Here is a 14218-nt window from a genome sequence, read left to right on the forward strand (position 1 = left end):
TTCCTGGGATGAGATAGTTTGGGATGCAGTGCTCACTGTTGCCGAGTAGGCAGCCACAACATGCATTGTGCTTCTTTCTTTGAGAATATTTGGGTCTTATCTCAATGCTCTTAATGGATCAGAAATACAGATTTTTATAGTAAGGTGACATTAGTCATGAGCGCTTGTGAGGAGTCATTGGCTTTATCCTTTTTAGAATTAGACTATTAGGGTGTCTGTAAAATACCCTAATATAAAATAAAAGATGGTGTCTGTAAAAACTTTCTTTCTTAGAAACTTATTTCCTAGTTCTGCAGAAATGATTGTATTAGGGTTCTCTATCATTTAATAATATACTTGTGGACTAAAAGATATAAGTGTTGTATAAAATCAGTAAATTATGTTAAACTAGCATATATGCCTTTATCGTGTTTGTCATTAGCCTGAGTAGAAAGGCCTTTAAAATTGACTTTTTAGAAAGCATTTGAATTCATTTTGTCTGGTATTGCATTTATTCAATAAAGCATTTAATTAGTGCTAAGTGTGAACTGGGCCCTGCTTCTAATCCCCAGCAAGCAATCATCCTAGGTTGGGCTTAATCCCCAGTAAAATTGCCATATTGCCCATGTCTTCATGAAGTTTGAATGTTAAATAAATTATATATTCACTTTTTAAAAAAACTAAAAAACTCTGATGAAGGAAATTGAAGAGGAAACAAAAAAATGGAAAGCTATCTCATGCTAATGGATGGGAAGATTAATATTGTCAAATGCCCATACTGCTCAAAATGGTTTACAGATTCAGTAAAATCCCCATCAAAATACCAATGACATTCTTCACAGAAAGAGAAAAATAAATCTTAAATGTGTATGGAGGCAATAAAGGCCCTGAAGAGCCAAAGTAATCCTGAGCAAAAAGAACAATGTTGGCGCCATCACATTACCTGACTTCACAATATACTATGAAACTATAATATTCAAAACAGGATGAGATTGACATAAAAACAAACACATAGACCAGTGGAGCAGAATAGAAAATCCAGAAATAAATCTATGCATTTACATCCAACTCATTTTTAACAAAGATGTCAAGATCCTACACTGGGGAAAGGATGCCCTTTCAATAAATGGTGCTAAGAAAACTGTATTTCCATATTCAAAATAATGAAACTAGGACTCTATCTCTCATCACTTTCAAAAATTAAATCAAAATGGATTAAATACTTAATGCAAGACCTGAAACTTTGAAACTACTAGAAGAAAACATTGGAGAAATGCTTCACAACATTGTTCTGGGTAAAGATTTTATGGAGACCTCAAAAGCACAGATAAAGCAAAAATAGATGAGATTACATCAAGCTAAAAAGCTCCTGCATGACAAAAAAAGACAATCAACTCAACAGAGTACCAGAATGCAAGAAAACATTTGCAAACTATACATCTGACAAGGGATTAATAACCAGAATATCTATAAGCAACTTTAACAACTCAATAGCAAGAAAACATATAATCCAATGAAATAATGCCCAAATGATCTGAATAGACATTTCTCAGAAAAAAATATACTAATGGCCAACAAGTACATGCAAAAATGCTGAACAGCACTAATCATAGAGGAAATGCAAATCAAGACCACAATGAGATATTATCTCACCCCAATTAAAATGGCTGTTATCAAGAAGAAAATATAACAGATGCTGGCAAGGATGGCGAAAAGGGGAATGCTAGTAAACCATTGGTAGAAATGTAGATTAGTACAGCCAAAATGGAAGTTCCTCAAAAAAGTAAAAATAGAACTACCATATAATCCAGAAATCCCACTGCTGGGTGCACACCAAAAATAAAAAAAACAAAATCAGTATATCAAAGACATATCTGCATTCCCATGTTTATTGAAGTACTATTCACTATAGCCAAGATATGGATTCAACTTAAGTGTTCATTAATGTATAAATATATAAAGAAAATGTGACATATATACACAATGGGGTGCTGTTCAGCTACGAGAAGAGGAATAAAATCGTATCATTTGCAGCAATATGGATGGAACTATGGAGGTTATTGTGTTAAGTGAAATAAGCCAGGCACATACACACAAAAATCCCACGTTCTCACTTATTTGTAGAACTAAAAAAGCTGATCTCATGAAGATAGAGAGTAGAATGATGATTACCAGAAACAAGGAAGAATATGAGGGAGGGAGCAATGAAAAGAGGTTCATTAACAGGTACAAAAATACAGCTAGTGAGAAGGAATAAGTCGTGGGGTTTGAAAGCACAGTAGAATTACTATAGTTAACAAGTATTTATTTTATATTTCAAAATAGCTAAAAAAGAAGATTTGAAATATTTCCCAGCACTAAGAAATGAAACACTTGAGGCAATGAATATCCTAATTACTCTGACTTGATCATTACACATTGTGTACATGCATCAAAATATCACATGTTCTCTCTGAATATGTATAATTAATATATCAATTTATAACTGGAATAAAATGCATAGTTCATAGAATATTAGAGATAGAAAGACCCATGGAGTCCAGGTAATACCAAATTTCATATCACAAATGAAAAAGCCCATAAAAGAGCTTTCCTACTTGCCTGAGGTCAACAGTTACTAATGGCAGAGCCACGACTAGACCCTAGATCTCCAGATGCCTAGCCTGCTGTTGAGTTAGTTCATTACACATTTCACGAGCTCAGGTTGCAATGAATGTCAGCCTTCAACATCTCACTGGTAAAATTTTTCTCGAATGCAACATCAGTAAGTCTCTGTTGGGTACAGGAAAGGAATGAGAATACTCACTTGAAATCCCTAGACAACAATTTTCTACAGTGACCACAGAAAAGAGCTGCCTGGAAACCTTGCCTTAGTTGATTGAAATTTTTTCAAACATTTTCTCTAGTTGGGTTCAGTTTAAGAGGAACCCTTGGGGAAATTCTACCTCTTTGGAGATCCATTAACTTTAAAGAGATTTCATAAAGGATACTAAATAATCTGACTAAATTTGGCAAGACTGGACTCTGAGTAAATCTATCAGAATCCATTTTCTATCACTGAGAAGATACAGGACTTCTCATTCAGGACTCAAAGTGTGATTATTCCATAGTATCACTCTTCCAAAGGAGGTCCCTCTCACCATACTCCATCTTTAACCCCAATTTCTAAGATGTGATTCTTCTTCTGAATATCAGCATACAAAGGAAACTTCCCCATTGTCATCTGAATACTATGAGGGTATCATATACTGTCTGCTTGTCAGGTCCAGGAAATGCTGCACAACATGAAACTCATGGACCCTCATTCCATTATTCCCTGTAAGAAGACAGAATCTCTCGGGAAGAGCTCCTCTCATCATCTATTGCAGGAATTCTTAGCATCTCAGCAAAATGTTAACCAGCTCATAAGTGAATTTGCTTAGGTGGCTGATGGAATGAAGCAAATTTCAAAGTGGTAAGGAAACACCTTAAAAGACCTTTTTATTAGCATGATTTTGATTTTTTTCTAAAATTAATAATAAAAACACAAATTTTATAATGCTTTGTAACTGGTTGATATACATCAATATTGAATTTTTGTGGACAACAAATGAATTATCAGAGTAAGGGTTACTATCCACTTTTAAAGATACAGGAAAGGGAACTCTGACAAATGGTTGAATTTCCCAGCACCGCATGCCTAATAAATGTAAAGCAAGGATGGAATTCAAGTCTTTTCCTTTTCTATCAGTGTTCTTTCTGTAAGACAATCCTAAAGAACACGGCATGGAACTCTTTTTTTTCAAGCAACATCATTAAATCATAAGCAGCTTCCTGGTGTTATGCGAAAAAAAAATGTATTCTATGGTGAAATGGAGCTGGGAATTTCTTCAGGTAAAAGTAGGCTGGTTGCTTTACATCAGGACTTCACAAAACATTGTGCTAATTGCATTGTTAATATCTGAGAAAAAGTGTGAATGTTTTCAGATTTGACACAGAAACTTTTATTTCTGGGGCATCATGAAAAATTTACATTCTAAGGAACACAATTTAGAAATGAGCTCCTCAGAAAATGTTTAAATTATCTTATGCATTGTGTTCTCTTACAAAGCTGAAATTGGTAATCATGCCTCATAATTCTCTTAAATCCTTCCACATAGCTGAGTCCAAGACTTGAGTTCCTAACAGATACTCAATATTTGCTTGCTTGGTTAATTTATTAATAAGGTACTGTGGCCATAGAGTCAAGATGAGGAGAGGGTTTCCTGGAAGTTCATAGAAGAAGCACCTATCACTGAGATGGCGAAAGATGAAGATCAGGGAAAGATGACACTTGAACTGAGCTCCGAAGGAAGAGTAGAAACATGGAAGAGAACAAGGTCCCAGGTGAAGGGGGCAGATGATGCAGAGTCCTCGAACAAGAGAGATCATGGCAAGGAACTGAAAATTGGTTAATAAACATAGGGCTGTGAGTGCAATAAGGAGAATGATAAAAGAATACCTACTAGAAATCAGGCAGTGCACTTAATGAGCCTTACTGTTAATCCTCACAATAACACTGTAGGGTAACTATATTATACTCTCTTTCAATATAAACCTAAGATTCATGGAGATTCGTAATTTTGTCCATAGTTCTAAAACCGGTAAATGACAAATCCAGGACTCACATTCTTGTTGAGAGATCAAATGTCTCCTAAATGTGTGATTAACTAGGAATGGCCCAGCGGTGAGTGCCATTAGAGAAAATAACTTGGGTAAGAAAAATATTGAGGAGTTATTAAATTATTCTACAAATGGCATTGTCTCCCTTGTGTGCATAGCACTAGACTAAGCTTGGGCATGTGTTTCTGCTACGCAGCCAGAATCATACTAATGTGCCCTTTCTGCGTAGCTGTTTGCATGCTTTTAACTAAGTTCGATGTAGATGAAAAGGATATATTGAAGGCACATCTATGTGCTCTGCTCTTTGCTAACTAACGCAATAGAATCTGAAATCTGGCCTCAGGTATGCCTATATGTAGCCACATGCTTTTGGACAACGTTTAATCTTGGTGAGCCTGAGTTTTTGCATGAAAGACCTAAGGGGATAGAATTAAGTGTGACTTGAGTTCCCTTAAAGATGTACAGTTTCTATTTTATATATTTTTTCTAATTGAGCATGCATATAACACATTTGACTGGGCTTTTCTATGGTTCCATGGCTCACTGACATTTTCAAAAGTGCTTCATTTTTATATGTAAATATTTATGTATTAGTAGCACACATAGATTACAAATTGCAATACTGTCCATCAGTCACTGAGAGATAACTGATACCTACATGAGTTTCTCAATATTATCAAACTTATTGGTTCGACAAGTATATCAATCGCTTAACTGTTGTGCTTCCCACCACCTGTTTATCAACTGAATCCATCCCACCTAGGTTCTTCTTTGTTGCATGTAGTAAACAAAAATATAAAGACTGGACTGAGAAAAGCCCCAGTTTGTGTGGGGCTAAAGCAATTAAATAGCCTAACTGGGTTATAAAAGGAGCCACTGAATATTGGCTTAGAAAGAAAGTTTAAAAGATATGAGATTTAACTTCAAATTAGTTCAAATATGATGAGGATACAGTGGTAAACAAGACAGATATCCTTGACTTTCTGGAGCCCAAATATAACCCTGATTGAAATTTTTATCAAACAGGCATTGGCAGGAGTTCATTGTTTTAAGCATAAGCTACCAGGTAAGCAAGAAGGGCACCCAGAAATCAGTGAATTCTGTGAATGGTGAGGATGGCAAGGTTGAAAAGTTCTCTGATGACTTTGGGGAGGGTAACAGAATAATGAGAATAATAAATAGTGCTTATATATTTGCATGGACTTTTAGGTGATAAAATTTTGAATGCCTCATGTCATACGATAAGGTGATGCAGATCCAGAAGACAAATGTATTTGCACAGAGTTCTTTTATGATTTTTTAATTTGACAAATGCAAAATAGTATACAGATTCCTCAAAATATTAAAATAGAACTACCATATGATCCAGCAATTCCACTACTGGGTATATATCCAAAGCAAATGAAATCAGAATTCCAAAAGATATCTGTACTCCTGTGTTCATTGCAGCATTATTCACAGTATCCAAGAAATGGAATTAACTCCTGGGTCCATCAACAGATGAATAGATAAAGAAAATGTAGTATATATGCACAGAGATCCGAAATGAAATAAAGAATGGGTCCAGGAAAGATTTCTATTAAGAACTTTCAGGTGCCACCAACCTCTCACCCATTTGCCGGATAAAAATGTTGAAATAAATAAAAATGTCACATATGCCATTCATGCCAACGGACAGGTTACTTCAAGATGAATGGCCAAGAGAGTTGAAATTGCATGACAGAATCAATTAATTCTAGTTAAATGCTTCAATAAGATGGAAATGTATACAAAGATTATATCACATATCTGGAATGATTAACCTAAAACTGATGATAATACTTATTATTACATTTCATGAAAAGCTGGGAGGAAATGTGTGTTTCTACCACACAATAACATTAGCTTCTCACCAATTTCTATTTTGATCAAACTCCAGACTGCAGAATATAACTACCCAGTTACTTCACTGTATTTCATCTCACTGCATATCAAATGTCTTGCTATTAAGAAAAAAAGCAAATGTGTCATCCACATGTGAATATATATCACAACTGATAATATTCAAGAAAATACATACAGCCTTTGAAAATAATTCCCAAAGGGGCTCCAGAAATGGTTTGAATAAGATAAAATCATTAAAGTCCAAAGCCTTTGAAAGTGACCACCGGAAAGGAAAACACTAATTTGTAAGTATAAATTCTTATGTGTTTGGTTTTTAATAGGTTATAGCCTCACACTGAACATGTGTGCTGATTTTTCCTTGCAATCACTCCACTGTGATATTTTAGCAGACATTGAGCTCTACCAATGCTACATGTTTTGCTTTATCAACGGCTTATGTTTTGCACCAAATATTGGCTGCTCCCATTTCAGTACAATATTGATCATTTGATGTTCATGTCTTAGTAAAATAGAATCATTTTTAAATGCCTTTCTGGATGAAAAACTATATTATTTGGTTTTGTTTGTTGTTGTTGTTGTTGTTTGGTTTGTTTGTTTTTTAGAGGGAGTCTCACTCTATCGCCAGGCTGAGTGCAGTGGTGCGATCTTGGCTCACTGCAACCTCAGCCTCCCGGGTTCAAGCGATTCCCCTGCCTCAGCCTCGCAAGTAGCTAGGACTACAGGCACCACCACGCCTGGCTAGTTTTTTGTATTTTAGTAGAGACGGGGTTTCACCATGTTGGCCAGGCTGGTCTCCATCTCCTGACCTTGTGATCTGCCCGCCTCAGCCTCTCAACGTGCTGGGATTACAGGCGTGAGCCACCGTGCTGGCCTCTTATTTGTAATTAAGTTGTAATTATAATTATATTTACAACTTATATAATAAGTTGTCATTATAATTACAACTTTTCTACTGAAATCTCACTTCCATTTTGTTCTTCTTTCTTTTCTGTCTTACTCCTCTTCTTATTTAAGGTCTAACAGAGCAACTGTGAGATCTAGGAGGAGCCTCACTCTCCACTCTGGAAAAGGTAAGAACTGAAGAGTAAATAAATACCCAAGAGAAACACATCACTACAGGAAAAGAGGCAGAAGTGCAGGTACATTCATTGGAACTATGTCTCAGAAATATTACATATTTGAAACATTTAATCTTCATAAAGGTTTTTATAAGGATCCATATTCATATCCTCAATTATACAATAGGGAACCAAGGCTCATCAACTAATGTGGTCAATGCAAACATTAAATTAGTAAGTGAAGAAACTGGGTTTCACACCCATATCTAACTACAAAATCCATGTGACTGACACTACCATCCCTCCTTCCCGACACTAGTTCAGATACCAAAGGATAAAAGTAGAATTTTAATTTATTATATGATTGCAAAATTGTGTATGTTCATTATAAAATTTATAAAAACAGAAAGCCATAAGCAAAAAGATCCACTATCCACCCACCTAGCAATACCCATGGTTAATATTTTGAAGTACGTTCTATTTTTTTATGAATAGATGTAATTATGTTTTTAATTAAATTATGATATAATGCTGTTTTTTTTTTTTTTTTTTTAAGTGTGTATTTTTTTTTTTTTTATTATACTTTAAGTTCTAGGGTACATGTGCATAACGTTTATATCATGTATAACTCCCCAAAGCAATCCCTCCCTCCTCCCCCCTCCCCATGATAGGCCCCAGTGTGTGATGTTCCCCTTCCCGAGTCCAAGTGATCTCATTGTTCAGTTCCCACCTATGAGTGAGAACATGCGGTGTTTGGTTTTCTCTTCTTGTGATAGTTTGCTAAGAATGATGGTTTCCAGCTGCATCCATGTCCCTACAAAGGACGCAAACTCATCCTTTTTGATGGCTGCATAGTATTCCATGGTGTATATGTGCCACATTTTCTTAATCCAGTCTGTCACAGATGGACATTTGGGTTGATTCCAAGTCTTTGCTATTGTGAATAGTGCCGCAATAACATACGTGTGCATGTGTCTTTGTAGTAGAGTAATTTATAATCCTTTGGGTATATACCCAGTAGTGGGATGGCTGGGTCATATGGTACATCTAGTTCTAGATCCTTGAGGAATCGCCATACTGTTTTCCATAATGGTTGAACTAGTTTACAATCCCACCAACAGTGTAAAAGTGTTCCTATTTCTCCACATCCTCTCCAACATCTATTGTTTCCTGACTTCTTAATGATTGCCATTCTAACTGGTGTGAGATGGTATCTCATTGTGGTTTTGATTTGCATTTCTCTGATGGCCAGTGATGACGAGCATTTTTTCATGTGTCTGTTGGCTGTATGGATGTCTTCTTTTGAGAAATGTCTGTTCATATCCTTTCCCCACTTTTTGATGGGGTTGTTTGTTTTTTTCTTGTATATTTGTTTGAGTTCTTTGTAGATTCTGGATATTAGCCCTTTGTCAGATGAGTAGGTTGCAAAAATTTTCTCCCATTCTGTAGGTTGCCTGTTCACTCTGATGGTAGTTTCTTTTGCTGTGCAAAAGCTCTTTAGTTTAATGAGATCCCATTTGTCAATTTTGGCTTTTGCTGCCGTTGCTTTTGGTGTTTTAGACATGAAGTCCTTGCCCATGCCTATGTCCTGAATGGTACTACCTAGATTTTCTTCTAGGGTTTTTATGGTATTAGGTCTAACATTTAAGTCTCTAATCCATCTTGAATTAATTTTCGTATAAGGGGTAAGGAAAGGATCCAGTTTCAGCTTTCTACTTGTGGCTAGCCAATTTTCCCAGCACCATTTATTAAATAGGGAATCCTTTCCCCATTTCTTGTTTTTGTCAGGTTTGTCAAAGATCAGATGGCTGTAGATGTGTGGTATTATTTCTGAGGACTCTGTTCTGTTCCACTGGTCTATTTCTCTGTTGTGGTACCAGTACCATGCTGTTTTGGTTACTGTAGCCTTGTAGTATAGTTTGAAGTCAGGTAGCGTGACGCCTCCAGCTTTGTCCTTTTGACCTAGGATTGTCTTGGCAATGCGGGCTCTTTTTGGTTCCATATGAACTTTAAAGCCGTTTTTTCCAATTCTGTGAAGAAAGTCATTGGTAGCTTGATGGGGATGGCATTGAATCTATAAATAACCTTGGGCAGTATGGCCATTTTCACGATATTGATTCTTCCTATCCATGAGCATGGTATATTCTTCCATTTGTTTGTGTCCTCCTTGATTTCACTGAGCAGTGGTTTGTAGTTCTCCTTGAAGAGGTCCTTTACATCCCTTGTAAGCTGGATTCCTAGGTATTTTATTCTCTTTGAAGCAATTGTGAATGGAAGTTCATTCCTGATTTGGCTCTCTGCTTGTCTGTTACTGTGTATAAGAATGCTTGGGATTTTTGCACATTAATTTTGTATCCTGAGACTTTGCTGAAGTTTCTTATCAGCTTAAGTAGATTTTGGGCTGAGACGATGGGGTTTTCTAAATATACAATCATGTCATCTGCAAACAGGGACAATTTGACTTCTTCTTTTCCTAACTGGATACCCTTGATTTCTTTCTCTTGCCTGATTGCCCTAGCCAGAACTTCCAACACTATGTTGAATAGGAGTGGTGAGAGAGGGCATCCCTGTCTTGTGCCAGTTTTCAAAGGGAATTTTTCCAGTTTTTGCCCATTCAGTATGATATTAGCTGTGGGTTTGTCGTAAATAGCTCTTATTATTTTGAGGTACGTTCCATCAATACCGAATTTATTGAGCGTTTTTAGCATAAAGGGCTGTTGAATTTTGTCAAAAGCCTTTTCTGCATCTATTGAGATAATCATGTGGTTCTTGTCTTTGGTTCTGTTTATATGCTGGATTACGTTTATTGATTTGCGAATGTTGAACCAGCCTTGCATCCCAGGGATGAAGCCCACTTGATCATGGTGGATAAGCTTTTTGATGTGCTGCTGAATCCGGTTTGCCAGTATTTTATTGAGAATTTTTGCATCGATGTTCATCAGGGATATTGGTCTAAAATTCTCTTTTTTGTTGTGTCTCTGCCAGGCTTTGGTATCAGGATGATGTTGGCCTCATAAAATGAGTTAGGGAGGATTCCCTCTTTTTCTATTGATTGAATAGTTTCAGAAGGAATGGTACCAGCTCCTCCTTGTACCTCTGGTAGAATTCAGCTGTGAATCCATCTGGTCCTGGACTTTTTTTCGTGGGTAGGCTATTAATTGTTGCCTCAATTTCAGAGCCTGTTATTGGTCTATTCAGGGATTCAACTTCTTCCTGGTTCAGTCTTGGAGAGTGTAAGTGTCCAGGAAATTATCCATTTCTTCTAGATTTTCTAGTCGATTTGCGTAGAGGCATTTATAGTATTCTCTGATAGTTGTTTGTATTTCTGTGGGGTTGGTGGTGATATCCCCTTTATCATTTTTTATTGCGTCTATTTGATTCCTCTCTCTTTTCTTCTTTATTAGTCTTGCTAGCGGTCTGTCAATTTTGTTGATCTTTTCAAAAAACCAATTCCTGGATTCATTGATTTTTTGGAGGGTTTTTTGTGACTCTATCTCCTTCAGTTCTGCTCTGATCTTAGTTATTTCTTGCCTTCTGCTAGCTTTTGAATGTGTTTGCTCTTGCCTCTCTAGTTCTTTTAATTGTGATGTTAAAGTGTCAATTTTAGATCTTTCCTGCTTTCTCTTGTGGGCATTTAGTGCTATAATTTCCCTCTACACACTGCTTTAAATGTGTCCCAGAGATTCTGGTATGTTGTATCTTTGTTCTCATTGGTTTCAAAGAACATCTTTATTTCTGCTTTCATTTCGTTATGTACCCAGTAGTCATTCAGGAGCAGGTTATTCAGTTTCCATGTAGTTGAGCGGTTTTGATTGAGTTTCTTAGTCCTGAGTTCTAGTTTGATTGCACTGTGGTCTGAGAGACAGTTTGTTATAATTTCTGTTCTTGTACATTTGCTGAGGAGTGCTTTACTTCCAATTATGTGGTCAATTTTGGAATAAGTGCGATGTGGTGCTGAGAAGAATGTATATTCTGTTGATTTGGGGTGGAGAGTTCTATAGATGTCTATTAGGTCCGCTTGGTGCAGAGATGAGTTCAATTCCTGGATATCCTTGTTAACTTTCTGTCTTGTTGATCTGTCTAATGTTGACAGTGGAGTGTTGAAATCTCCCATTATTATTGTATGGGAGTCTAAGTCTCTTTGTAGGTCTCTAAGGACTTGCTTTATGAATCTGGGTGCTCCTGTATTGGGTGCATAGATATTTAGGAGAGTTAGCTCTTCCTGTTGAATTGATCCCTTTACCATTATGTAATGGCCTTCTTTGTCTCTTTTGATCTTTGATGGTTTAAAGTCTGTTTTATCAGAGACTAGGATTGCAACCCCTGCTTTTTTTTGTTCTCCATTTGCTTGGTAGATCTTTCTCCATCCCTTTATTTTGAGCCTATGTATGTCTCTGCATGTGAGATGGGTCTCCTGAATACAGCAGACTGATGGGTCTTGACTCTTGATCCAGTTTGCCAGTCTGTGTCTTTTCATTGGAGCATTTAGTCCATTTACATTTAAGGTTAATATTGTTATGTGTGAACTTGATCCTGTCATTATGATATTAACTGGTTATTTTGCTCATTAGTTGATGCAGTTTCTTCCTAGCCTCAATGGTCTTTACATTTTGGCATGTTTTTGCAATGGCTGGTACCGGTTGTTCCTTTCCATGTTTAGGGCTTCCTTCAGGGTCTCTTGTAAGGCAGGCCTGGTGGTGACAAAATCTCTAAGCATTTGCTTATCTGTAAAGGATTTTATTTCTCCTTCACTGATGAAACTTAGTTTGGCTGGATATGAAATTCTGGGTTGAAAATTCTTTTCTTTAAGAACGTTGAATATTGGCCCCCACTCTCTTCTGGCTTGTAGAGTTTCTGCCGAGAGATCTGCTGTTAGTCTGATGGGCTTCCCTTTGTGGGTAACCCGACCTTTCTCTCTGGCTGCCCTTAAGATTTTTTCCTTCATTTCAACTTTGGTGAATCTGGCAAGTATGTGTCTTGGAGTTGCTCTTCTGGAGGAGTATCTTTGTGGCGTTCTCTGTATTTCCTGAATTTGAATGTTGGCCTGCCCTACTAGGTTGGGGAAGTTCTCCTGGATGATATCCTGAAGAGTGTTTTCCAACTTGGTTCCATTTTCCCCCTCACTTTCAGGCACCCCAATCAGACGTAGATTTGGTCTTTTTACATAATCCCATACTTCTTGCAGGCTTTGTTCATTTCTTTTTCTTCTTTTTTCTTTTGGTTTCTCTTCTCGCTTCATTTCATTCATTTGATCCTCAATCGCTGATACTCTTTCTTCCAGTTGATCGAGTCGGTTACTGAAGCTTGTGCATTTGTCACGTATTTCTCGTGTCATGGTTTTCATCTCTGTCATTTCGTTTATGACCTTCTCTGCATTAATTAGTCTAGCTGTCAATTCTTCCACTTTTTTTTCAAGATTTTTAGTTTCTTTGCGCTGGGTACGTAATTCCTCCTTTAGCTCTGAGAAGTTTGATGGACTGAAGCCTTCTTCTCTCATCTCGTCAAAGTCATTCTCTGACCAGCTTTGATCCGTTGCTGGCGATGGGCTGCGCTCCTTTGCAGGGGGAGATGCGCTCTTATTTTTTGAATTTCCAGCTTTTCTGCCCTGCTTTTTCCCCATCTTTGTGGTTTTATCTGTCTCTGGTCTTTGATGATGGTGACGTACTGATGGGGTTTTGGTATAGGTGTCCTTCCTGTTTGATAGTTTTCCGTCTGACAGTCAGAAGGACTGTCTGTTGGTCTGTTGGAGATTGCTTGAGGTCCACTCCAGACCCTGTTTGCCTGGGTATCAGCAGCAGAGGTTGCCAAAGATAGAATATTGCTGAGCAGCGAGTGTTCCTGTCTGATTCTTCCTTTGGAAGTTTCCTCTCAGGGATGACTCCACCCTGTGAGGTGTGGGGTGTCAGACTGCCCCTAGTGGGGGATGTCTCCCAGTTAGGCTACTCAGGGGTCAGGGACCCACCTGAGCAGGCAGTCTGTCCGTTCTCGGATCTCAACCTCCGCGTTGGGAGATCCACGGCTCTCCCCAAAGCTGTCAGACAGAGTCGTTCGCCTCTGCACCGCCCCCGCTGCTTTCCCTATTGGACCTCAGCTGTGGGCTATCCCCAGAGGTGGAGTCTACAGAGACAGGCAGGTTTCCTTGAGCTGCTGTGAGCTCCACCCAGTTCGAGCTTCCCAGCGGCTTTGTTTACCTACTTAAGCCTCAGCAATGGCGGGCGCCCCTCCCCCAGCCTCGCTGCTGCCTTGCGTATAGATCGCTGCAGACGGCTGTGTTAGCAGTGAGGGAGGCTCCGTGGGCGTGGGACCCTCCCGGCCAGGTGTGGGATATATTCTCCTGGTGTGCCTGTTTCCTTAAAGCGCAGTATTGGGGTGGGAGTTACGCGATTTTCCAGGTGTTATGTGTCTCAGTTCCCCTGACTAGGAAAACGGATTTCCTTCCCCTTGCGCTTCCAGGTGAGGCGATGCCTCGCCCTGCTTCAGCTCACGCTGGTCAGGCTGCAGCAGCTGACCCGCACCAATTGTCCGGCACTCCCTAGTGAGATGACCCCAGTACCTCAGTTGAAAATGCAGAAATCACCGGTCTTCTGTGTTACTCGCGCTGGGAGTTGGAGACTGGAGCTGTTCCTATTCGGCCATCTTGCTCCGCCCCCAATGCT

Source organism: Trachypithecus francoisi, unplaced genomic scaffold (genome assembly GCF_009764315.1).
Source record: "Trachypithecus francoisi isolate TF-2019V2 unplaced genomic scaffold, Tfra_2.0 Lachesis_group8, whole genome shotgun sequence".
In the NCBI taxonomy this organism is placed as follows: domain Eukaryota; kingdom Metazoa; phylum Chordata; class Mammalia; order Primates; family Cercopithecidae; genus Trachypithecus; species Trachypithecus francoisi.